Source organism: Brachyistius frenatus, unplaced genomic scaffold, assembly GCF_029030835.1.
Source record: "Brachyistius frenatus isolate BFR_SWC_R1_liver_20210118 unplaced genomic scaffold, ASM2903083v1 Contig_4, whole genome shotgun sequence".
NCBI classification, from domain to species: domain Eukaryota; kingdom Metazoa; phylum Chordata; class Actinopteri; family Embiotocidae; genus Brachyistius; species Brachyistius frenatus.
Genome location: NW_027210603.1, coordinates 3,919,364 through 3,931,459, shown reverse-complemented (window position 1 = coordinate 3,931,459; position 12,096 = coordinate 3,919,364). Strand labels below are relative to the sequence as shown.

Genomic DNA, 12,096 nt, shown 5'->3' with positions numbered 1-12,096 from the left:
CCTCTTGGTCAATCAATATCTCTTTTTCAACTGTTTGTAAGTTTTGTTGTTGCCATATAGAAAAATGCAGAGCAATTATAAAGTAAAAACTACCACATATGTTAAAGATTACGAGACATATTCTGCAACAATCATGGACCAACCAGCCAACATCAATAATCTACCCTGTGAGGTTGGATTGTCTGGGTTGTGAGTAGCTGTCTTTGTGTTGCACATTAAAACATTAAATATAATTATGTTTCTCTTATGCGCTTGAGAATCCTTGTAGGTTTCAGCGGTTGACAGTCGAGTGGCAGACGGTATAAATGGAGACTGCTGGTAAAACGCAAGCTGACTGTGAGAGCAGCATGCTAGCTCTGCAGGATCTGGCTCAAGAGAAAGATGCACTGCCTTCAGGTAATACACACACACACACACACACACACGCGCGCGCACGCACACACACACACACACACACACACGCACGCACGCACGCACGCACGCACGCACGCACGCACGCACGCACGCACGCACACACACGCACACACACACTGAGCATACTGTACATGTGCACGATTACGTACACATAAACTAAAACACACAAAAGCCATACACACTGACACACGTTCACAGTCCCACAAATACACAGAAACATGCATCCGAGGACGTGCACTTGCACGTTAACAGACTCACACATACACGAGGGACGAAGGAGGCGGAACTGAAGGCAGACAACACCTGTCTCTCTCTGTCTGTCAGTCTGTCTGTATCTCTGGGGCGCCAACTGCAGCACAATGCTGAAAATCCAAAGACAGAAACAGAGAATTAAAACCTTCTTTGGCATCACATACCACATGCATAATAACTATATATACTATATAAGGCACACAAACACAGATGACAATTGTTTTAGCGATTCATTGACAGATGGATAGACGGAGAAGTGAGGGAGGTGCGGTTAAGGATGGAAATAGTGACTTGGAATAACATGACATTTCTTCAGTGCTTTTAAGTGCTTTATTTTTTTTAAATCTCTGTTGCCTCAGTGCATGAATATGAAGTGATAAAGGGATTATTCAGTACCTTCATGAAGTTATGTGATTGAGGGTGATAACAAAAATGCTTTCCATTTTGTGACTTCTTGCGTCTGTCTATGTGTTTATATGTGGGCAGCATGTAATGCATTTAGACTTCAGTTTATTATATCGTCATCTTAGAATCAGAAGCTTGTGTGTTATGTGAATGAACGTTGTTTTGTGGGCTTATTTGTTTCATAAATGTTTCATCAGGGATTAATTCAAAAGGCAGCCAATGTTTAATGAGGATATCATCCAGTCTATAATTGATTTATTATACAGTATTAGCCTATAAAACAGCACTTTCTATAGACTGGGTGTTCTGGTTAAATGGGCCACTGGCTGTCAATCACATGAGAACATGGAAGGTTCCAGGTGAAGTCCCATTTCAGAGAGGCATGCTAAGAACCTACAGCTGGTTCTCTCTTTACTGCCAGAAATGTTGCAGGAATCAGAATTTTACCCATTTGAATGTATCAGCTGGAGAACAAACCTCAGTCTTCTTTCCAACTACAAAGATCTGGCAGCGTGTAGCGTAGTTTTATCCCCAGAAGTTATCCTTCAGTTATGAATAGATAGAGATTTCCCCCAAAGGCCAATAATTCAGTGCAATCATTTCAGTGAAGGACATCGGTAAGGAGTCACAGAGGAGGGACTCAAGTGCATGACACAAAGGCACAGTAAACACAACCCCATTTGAAGGCGGCAATATGCTGAAGAGGTTGATAATCAGAGTAGAAGCAGGAGAGCGAAGGGGCGGAGAAGTGAGGCAGATGGAAGTGGCTGGGTCAGAGTGACAGGAAGGTGCGAACAGAAACCAAATCAGGGCAAATTGAATGGCTAAAAGAAAAAATCATGACTGACATTTGTATCAACAGATTTCCGTTATTGTTTGAAACAAAAAAGTCTAAAGCAAAACTGTTGACCCTATGAGGCAGTAAAAACACTTTACTAAAATGCTAACATGCTCTCAATGACAATCATCATTTTGTTAATCAAAACTTAAAAAAGAACAATGACAATGCAAACACGCTGATGTTCAGCTGGTCAACCCTGTTCAAAATCTTAGTTTAGCATGTAAACATGTATGGGCATAGAAAAGTGACATTTAACTTTGCCGATAAAAATAAAAGTTGGCATGGAAAACAAAACCTGCAAATGAAAACGACAACATTGCCATTGAAACACTTATATTGGAAAAAGTTGTATTGGCACAGAAGAGGGGGTTGAAGGGAGGGGCAAGGAGCGTGGGTTTTATAGTTTGTATATAATTTGTAAATTAAGGAAGAGCATCAATCCTCTTAAACCTGGCGTCTGCCAAGAAGCCTGCCAGTTGTTGAGAGACTTCACTGGCTCCAGAGGAAAAGTCAGTAATCACATATGAATCATGAACATGATGGATTTTAGGACCACTGCTATTTCTAGAGCTCTGCTGTTAGCATGAGAAATCCAGTGACAGACAGGCAGACAGACACTGGATCTCTATAGGCATGTCAATGTGTGGTCTGAGCTTATGTAACATTGTCAGTAACTACAGCAGTGCAACAACAGCTCCGAGCCAAGCTCTGTAAACGGTCGACACAAATACATGTCAGTGAAGATACCAGGGAACACTGGAGCCATTCTGCCTCGCAGCAAGGTTGCTGAAAGGCATCGTGGGTAACGGTAGGTTCGCCTCAGGTTAACAAGTTTCCAGGCCAACCACCGTGTGTGAGTGTTTGGTCTTACTGGTAACACGATTATCTCCCATGTGGTGAGGGGAGTATACAATAAAAACATCAGAGAGACGTGCGGGGATTTAGTTAAGTCTTCCGTGATATAACGAGGTGTGAATACAATCACATCACTGAAAACAAAGATGGAATATGACACAGAACATTTTCAATTATGCTGGCAGGTAACAGCCATTAAACTGCTATCGCTGTTATTAAACTCTCTGCTGTCTTTATTGCAGGGTGAACCTCAGGAGACAGTTTCCAAGCCCCGGTGGGAGACGTAGATATACTATATGGGTAACTGAATAAGCCACATTCAATTACAGGCCATTGATACCCATAGCATTACCAATGATGCTATTACCCCTGTCTGGAATATGGCCGAAGGTACTGCCAACAACCCGGCTATGGCAGTAATTCTCAATTTAACATCCTGTTTATTGGTTTATTGGCCAAAAAGTCAAACCTCATTCTCTCTTGCCACCGCAATATTAGACTTGAACATGACGTCACCAGGTCCTTTGTGAGTTATAGACAAGCAGCCTGGCCTGTTTGACAACCGAGAATGGAAGAAAGAGGGCTGAGGAGATAAAACCCTAACTGAAACAAATGAAGTGCTTGCAGCACCTGACCAAACGGCCCAGATTTATGGGAAGCAAAAAGACAGATGAGTGTCAGTGGGGATGCTTGCACGAGAGGATGGAATTGAATTTCAGAGAAGCAAAGATGAATGGGTGCAGACCAAGCCACCCAATCTCCATGGCTAGTGGCTATGCTGGAGCCAGAGAGGTCGGTGAAAGGAGAACCACCACGTCACATTTAACAGACAACAAGGAGGGAGGACAGGCGTGCGGGAATGCGGGAAAGTAGGACAAGAACAGGCTGGCCTACTGTAAAAGCCCATGGGATGCCCACAGATAAAGAAAGACCACTCAGTGTGACAGCAGTGCTGCATTTACTGAGCCGCAACAATGGCCTGTTAAGCCAGCGAGCAAGAAGGCAGCACGTGTGGTTATGAGCTTTTATTCAAGTTGTTTGTGCTATTTATATTGGCTTGCAGCAACGGATTAGTTGCCTGCAATATTACAGGTTTCAGCTTTAACTAAGCGGTACTTAGCCTTTTCCTTTTCACAGCAGCGCTGATTTAAAGACGCTTGCAAGTTACATGTTGTGATGGCTACTGAAGCCTCAGAGACCAAAGCAGGGAGGATGCAGTCTAAAAATAGCAAAAATCAAATACTGAATATATTCATGAACATTTTAGAAACCTGACATGTGACACACTGACTTGTAATTAATTTTACACCCTCAAGGTTATTGTACATCCAAGACGGGATGTGTCAGAATTACATTTTCTTGCTCGTTTGACCTGGAAAGGACGCCATAGTTGCAGAGAACTTACTTCACTGGGTTAAAAAGTCACTTTTTTTTCAAAATCCCTAATTTAATAAAAAAAAAAAAAAAAAATGCAATCCAATTTTCACAGACATAATGCCAAAGTAGCTTCAGTAAACCACATTAAGTGCAGAAAAGGGGGCAGAAGGGAGGGGATAGGAATCTAGGCTAAGTACAGAATGGTCTCAATGAACTTTTCTGCAGAATAATGGTCTCTAAATGGTCCATGTGTGCCCTGCAGTCTGCTTTGTGTTTTTCTTCCCAGTAACGACTGGCATGAAGCAGACATCTGGAAAATCTTTGAGCACTTGTGCTGCCGACCAGCAGAAAAAAGGCTGTACCACTGCGCAGGTGCTCCTCCGAGAATACACAAGAGATTTCTTTATGCTGGAAATTGAGATAATCACTTCGTTAGTCAGTTGTTTGGCCTGAAGGGACAAGAAAATGATCAGTTGCTGCTGGTACTGAGAACAACTAAATTCATCTGTTACCATCTGAAAAATACATTTTGATTATGGAAATCAGGAAAATGTTGATGTTTTCAGGCTTTTTTCGGAATAACTCTGTGATTACAAATGAGATGTTTGGGATGGCAAAATTATTGTAAAATGTTGGGAAGTAATTGCATTGATATAGTGGAACTGCTTGATTGGTTTGTCTAATGCAGTGACTGTACAGCATTGTCTTTTTTTTTTTTTTTTTAGCAATCACTGCAAGTGGAGTCACTCTGAATTGTGCTGGTTACAGATGTACATATTCTCCTTGATGTAATTCTGACTGCAAAACTTTGCCTTTAAATGAATGGAAATCAATTTGTGTTTAGAACATAGACTGTATACAAAAGTGGATGTAGTCTCTGGGTATGAAATATGAAGCCAATGCAGAAGTGCCTTACAATGCAATACCACTGAGGGCCACTACGGGATTGCTCTAAAAACCCTCTGGTTCCAGTAGATTTCCATTCAAAAAGAGTAAACTTTTCTAATGAAATACAAAGTCAATAATTTTGCTTCACAAGTCAGAGTGCCATCGTCAGATACCTGTAGGCCTCAGAAGGAGGTACGTTTGGGGGCATGGCTGTAATACGATTTTAGCTGTTACTGTTATTCAATGGATTTACCAAAAGCAACAATTTGTAACTTTTGCTGAGAGTGGTTATGTCTATACCTGTAGAATCTCGGGTTATGGTGCGTAGCCACCGTTCTTTTCTACTGCTAAGTAGGATGAAATAAGAAACTTGAAAATGTTTGGATGTGTAGCAGTAAAGCCAGCGCAAAGGCCAAGGTGCCAGCGTGCTGGAGTATCTGACTGCCAAGACCTTGGAGCTGGTTGAAAAAGTTTCCTGCCTCAACAAGAAGACCAGAAACGTCTCCCGTCACCTGCAGCCGGCCGACGGCAAAGTAAGGAAACTCAATAAGCTGCTCAAAGCAAGAAGTGCTTTTACTCAAAGATCTGACCCTCCCGCAGAGCAGAAACAACGTTTGGGGAGTGAAGTGGGAATGAAGGAGGTGTCCTTCTCCCTATAAGTCAGTGTATTTGATGATACTTTATCTTTGGTAAAAATTAGTTGCATATTGTTGCTGTACTAAAAATATGGTTATCACACGTCCTCTGTTCTATAAAGAAGGGCTTCTCTGTGCTTCCTGTGGGATGATGTGACTTTGCTTCATTAAATACTTGGCTGTTGTAATTTCTGCAAATTTGTGATGATTCTTAATTTCAATGCAGCAGAGCTTCTGATCTCTTTTCAAGGCACAATGCTGAAGTCCCAAAGCATCACAAGTCTTTGTGTGCCTATCATCACACTATTCATAATCCACAGAATATACTGTGAGGTTATTGTAATGCGAGTAATACATATTCCCCCAGTGAAATGATACCTGCTACGTCTTCTGGGTGTACAAGGAGCAACGGGCTCGAAGCCTTTTGATCACACTTAAAACAATGTTCTTGATGGTTCTTTCTTTGATATCTCAATTCCAAAGTAAAAGTCAGGGTGCTGCTTTAAGTATTCTTTTCTGGCAGCTCCTTCATACGGATAACACCTCCATGTCAGAGACTCTTTGGACTTATGGAGCTTCAGGACAAGGAAACAGTTGAGACGGATTTACTGAGAATAAGAAGTCCTATTTGATGCATTTCTCTGTTCTGCCAGGCGGGATTTTGTTTCATCTTTATGAGGATAAAAAAAAACACAATTATACAGACAAAAATGTGAACTGTGAACTGTCTTTCCCAGGTGATTTGAATACATTAATTAGATTCTCCTTCACTTGACAAATATACCTTCATACAATTGACAGCAAAAAAATTAATAAAGCAAAAAAACAGTCTGGTAAGGAGAGTAGCTTTGCTATGTTTCTAAATCTGTTTTACTAAATGGGAAAATTTTGACAGACTGTGCCATATGTTTTTGTTAGGCTTGGCTTTCCAATCTGACTTTCCAAAATGGCAGCTTCCTTTTTAACCTCTTGTACCGCTCCTGTTTGCCACCATAAATTTAGTCTCTCACAATCTGAGAAGTGGAAGATTTGTTTCCAGTGTTTGGAAGATGTCTTCTTTGTGGTAGTGCTGAACAAAATGCTGAGCTTGTCCTGGGCTGGTCTGAACACCTGCATCTATTATACAGTTGTATTTCGTCCAAGAAAAGGTGTGTGACACGGGTCAGTTAGAATAAGACAACCTCCAAAGTCAAACATTACATCTCACATAATCAGCCATCATATGTTGAATTATCCTGAAGATTGTTTAATCGTTGTTTCTCTCGTTGAGAAGGTCTACGCTGAATCAGAAAGTGCCCCAGATCTCTATTTCTACATCTGTGACACAGTCCTAGGGGACCCCTCCAAACCGCAATGATGCACCAGTGACGACAGTCGCCTTTGCATTCCTAGTCACCACCAACATGGAACACTTTCTCGTGCTCTCTACATGAGAGGAGTCCTCAACAAAAACAACTTTATGATGTTTTATTATTTCAATAATTTACTGTTGTCAACTGGTGGTCTCGATTCTGCTGAATCAGACCAAAGATGTTGGTACCGTGACAAACTACAACAGACGTGTGAAGAAGGAGGAGAAACAACATTTTGTTTTGTTTGTTGTCCATGTTAAAGACTTACAGCTAATAATACCAACTCAAATGAACCGGAATACAGACAACAGTCACACACACACAAACACAAACACACACACACACACACACACACACACACACACACACACACACACACACACACACACACACACACACACACACACACACACACACACACACACACACACACACACACACACACACACACACACACACACACACACACACACACACACGCACACACAATCATTTGTTATTTGAATAAAAGCTATTTAATATTTAATTCATGGAGCCATAACCTCCAACAAGTGCTTAATAACACTCAATTAACATTCACTACTAAACACTTAAAAGAAACCTTGAGGCATCTCCAGACACTTTTCAACTGACTCTTGTTCTCTCTTGTGATTTCAATAAACAGGAAAGCTCCTGCTTGAGGCTGTTCGTAAATTTTTCACTTCGCATCCCCAGTCAAGTCGTGTAACAATGACAAACAACCACGCTGGCCTGTCACGGAACCATCCAGTGTCACCTGTGGAGAGGAAGGACCGGGACAACTGGTGTTTTTATCTGCACGCTGTCATTCACGAGCAAAGGCGCTCGTTCTCTGGCAGGAATCATCTGCAGGATGTCAAAAAATGACTCACCGACAGTCAGATGTGTCAGCGGACGTGATCTGCTCTCAAAGTTATGGATGATTTAACTGATTCGATGAAAAAACAAGACGAGGATGAGTTGGCGTATTTTTCTGACTTCGGTAGGTGATTAATAAACTGTTAAGTACATCTCAGGGGAGGTTGGTTGAAGCTGAAGATTCACAGGTGAGAGAAAAGTAAAACATGGAAAAGGCATTCAGCACGGCAGGACTAAGCAGCATGCCTTCTGAGAAGAAAAGACCATTTAATGTGGGCCATTTTCAGCTGAAACACACTAAAGAGAGAGCTGTGCCGGCCCTTTAGCCTCCGCCGTGGTCTGGGCTGTGTGTCAGAGTGAAGCATCTTGAAGTACACTCCTCCACTAAACAGGCAGCTCTTCAGACTTGACAGACTTGCTTCCGTTCTTACCGCCCACAGAGACTTAACTCATCACATTAAAAATGCTAAGTAGTATTGAATATGTCACCCATAACTACACAGACTCTATTAGTCCTCTTTAATGTAAATCACTGAGGCATTGGGAGATTCCTTTGAAGAGTAGGAACATTACTGTGTCACTGCCAGAGGCTTTAGAGGCTCAGGCAAATCCACAGAAATAAAGCTTAGTCATCTCTGACTCCAAGCTGTGTTTGCTGGTGTGAGATCTCTGACTTCCTCCTCATTCTCTCTGTGCCAGTCACATTTTCTGTCTACCGTCTTCCTCGTTGCTACTGTAAGTCACTTTAACCTAATGAGAACTCTTTCCTCCACCCTCTGAAAAAGGTCTCTTTACTCTCAACGTCGTTCTCCGCTTCTCTCTATCCTTCCTTCCTCCTCCTCCTCCCTCTTCCCTGCTGCCTTTCTCTCCGTGTGGCTGCTGAAAGCTCTTTAAAGATGCCCGAGGGCTTAACCACTTTGACATTATTACATGAGCTTGTCTCACTCAAACCAATCCCAAGCTAATTGAGAAGCTTACGTCTTTGCCACAGCGGCTTTAAGGAAGCTTCAAGTCCACTGACATGAGCAAACGCTGACTGTAGATTCAACGCACCTGGCTCATTTATGCTGCCATTTTAACTGACGTTAAAAATACGAAATAGATAGAATTTACATCACACGTGTCCTTCTCTTCTGAAGAGCACATATCTGCTTGTATATAGCTTATACAATCCTACATTTAGATATTCTATTTGCGCTGTACGTAACTATGCTGTTGTGAGTCCCGCTGGTGTAATGAGAATCCTAATCAGCTTATGGAAAAGTTAAAGGTTTTGTATTCAAACAGCATCCTGCATCTGTTGCACAGTTTGCGAAATTCTAAAATCTGCAGCACACATATTTCTAGGAGCTCAGGAGGAAGACCCCTGATGAATGCAGGGGTCTATGTGGGCATTCATTTGGATTGTAGAGAGTATGTATTTGAATCAGCAATAACACACTGCTGCGACAGCATGTTGGTTATCTAAAAAGAAATTTGTTCCAATATGCCAAGTCTTTAAAAGTTTTTCAAGTTGAACCGCTTGAATCATGCATATCCCCTGCTGGTAGACAATCATGATTTGAAATGAAAGGCAACAGGAAACAGCCAATTATAGTAGCACAGTAATGAGTCAGGTTCTATATCTACATTTACTCGCATAATTTCAACTGCGACAGCTTTTATGTTTTAACATATTTTCATGCAGACAGATGACAAATTAAAGGAAGACCATGGAGAGACATATTGAATACAGATGCTTCAAGGGCTAAACGATCCGTTTGTACTAGGGATGGGATTTTCAAATAGTAGTTAAAATATATCAAATTGATTAGTTTATGCAAATATCGTTCTTCCTGGATATAATAGGTTACTCCCATCAGAAGGTGGCGGTAATGCACCTAAAAGCTGTCTGCCAGCCGCTATTAAACAACATAAGGAGAAGAAAAACATGCCACTACCAGGCTGCAGAACTTTGCAGGTAAAAGAGTGAGGCGCTGGGAGAAGAGACGCCACAGTGAGAACACAAAAAAACATGCAAAGATGACTAAAGCTGCCAGAAAGTTCTAAGTGGAACTCCTGCAACTCTGCAAGTAAAGCCAGCAGATCGTCAGTCTACCACAGCTCTGCACAACCGTCAGAGAGTGAAGCCCTGAGCAGATGGTCCATCCACTGATCAATAATCAGTGGCCAGATGAAGATAGTTGGATGTTGGACGTGCAGCACAAACAAAAAGATGAAACAAAAGACATGCTTCTTATCAGCTCTGTCCAAGGAAACAGTTTTAGAAGTTGGATTGAATTTGTTGAGCCTGAGTTTACAGTGCAACTGAGTCTCTCCTCCTCTTTGTGTGTGTGTGTGTGTGTGTGTGTGTGTGTGTGTGTGTGTGTGTGTGTGTGTGTGTGTGTGTGTGTGTGTGTGTGTGTGTGTGGGTGTGGGTGGTGGACGGGTGGAAAAAGGGGGCAGAATATTCGATTAATAGTCCAGTGAACGACTGAGTGAATTTCAAATTGTATTTGTTCTTGAAATGGCCATAGTTTGTACTAGTGAAGGATCTTTTTACCTACTCGTCTGTTAAAAAACATGTCATATTGTTAGTGTTTAAAAATCTACATGTATTGCAAGTCAGCTCATTTATGCTTCACTGCACCTGTCCCAAATATGCATCTCCCTATTCATTACACCACATCGTCTATCCCTTTTTGGGGATTTCGACATTAAGTGAATCAACTCAACTATCACTCAAAACAAAAGGGCACAGCAGCCCTCCCTCACTACAAAAGTTTCAGGGATGGTAAACTTCCACGTTGGTCGAAGTGTCCATATTTGTCAAAGTGCGCCAAGTTCAGTTGTCAGCTCAATTTTGACTTTGCCGTTTGTTCGGTGGCCTCATGCGCTGGAACAAAATGCTTTCTGGAGGCAGAGACGCAGCGGGGAACGAACGGCAGTGACGGAGGGAGAGAAAAGACAAACAAGGACTGATACGTCTTGGCAAACAGTACATACAAATAGATAATGATGACATCAAGAGAAAAACATCTAAAGTGGTGAGAGGAGTTTTTGTGTAACAGCAAAGCAAGAACAATTAGGTAATCTCAGCAGTCTCCTCTAACATCTTACTTTTCCTTCTCTCTATTTTTATCATAAGAATGAAAACGCAGTTGCTGAAGCTCCTACTCAACCTTGATGTGATGATTTTTGCAGAGTTTTGAAAACCAATGCCTGACTCATATTTCCCAGACTGCTGGTCCTCCTCTCACATTTAATACGACTGCGTGGCTGTGACACAGAATGTGATAGCACCACTTCCTGTGCCAAGTACACAGTGTGTCTCTGGTAGGGGGGTGGTGGTGCGGGGGTGTATGGGGGCGGGGGGTGACTGTAGGATGCAGGAAACGGTCTCATCCTGACACCCACGCTGATAAGGTCCGTGTTCATCATTAATGGCTGTCGCTGAATGAAAATCCAAAGATTAAGAGCAAATCAAAACAAAGTCGATATGAGCTTCTCATCCTTAAATAACTTTGACAGTAGACTGAAAATAGCGCTGAGTCTGTGTGAACGTGTCAGCTCTTCTTTTTGTTGGCATTGTTATATTTGGACTTCTGTGTTGAGGATCGGTGAATGTGTAGCTCACTCAAACCTCTGGTTTATACCATATCCAGGCATCTTTCAAGCATTTAGCCACATCATGTCATTCCTCCTCAGTGTTCTGCCCAGCAGGCGGTGTCACTTGTAATGAAATGTATAAAACCACTTAGTGCTCCATCTAAAAACACACATATGACTCACATACTTCAAGTATGTAACCACACTCTTGCACCAAAAGACAATTATGTAATTAAAAGGCAATGTTTGTTCTTTCTTGAGGTTTGAGATGAGTTAAAAGCACTTTTTGTCACCGACCGTCATACCTTTGTGTTAATTCAGCTCGTTATCTTATTTAAGAGCCAAAATCATGTAGTTTGTCAACATTCCTCCTTTCTAATCTTATCATTTTTTAAATTTACAATCATGTCCAACTAAAGCTCCTTTACAAAGCAAACGCTAAACTAAGCTAAATCTCCGCCAACACCCTCCACCCCCCCAGTTACTGTTAAGCCTGTCAAACCTCCTGCACATATCAAACTTGCAGTGCACAACTGGTCCTTGATTTTAGAAGCCTCTGATTGTTTAGCTGGCGGCTATCAGTTTTGATGATATGACAAAGAATCTTGAGCAG

At 41.8% G+C, this 12,096-nt stretch overlaps 1 protein-coding gene across 8 annotated transcripts in view; it reads right to left on the bottom strand.

Moving 5' to 3' along the window:
- Nucleotides 1-12,096, bottom strand: part of dlgap4b (discs, large (Drosophila) homolog-associated protein 4b) — a 116,188-nt gene that overhangs the window by 53,554 nt on the left and 50,538 nt on the right. For 5 of the 8 annotated variants that reach the window (XM_069711365.1, XM_069711417.1, XM_069711398.1 and 2 more), the window contains exon 3: nt 673-776. The exons of 1 other annotated variant lie outside the window; for it this stretch is intronic. The gene's annotated coding sequence lies outside the window, so the exon portion shown is untranslated. The remainder of the gene's footprint in view (nt 1-672; nt 777-12,096) is intronic. 2 more of the 8 variants (XM_069711382.1, XM_069711374.1) reach the window with 2 other exon arrangements.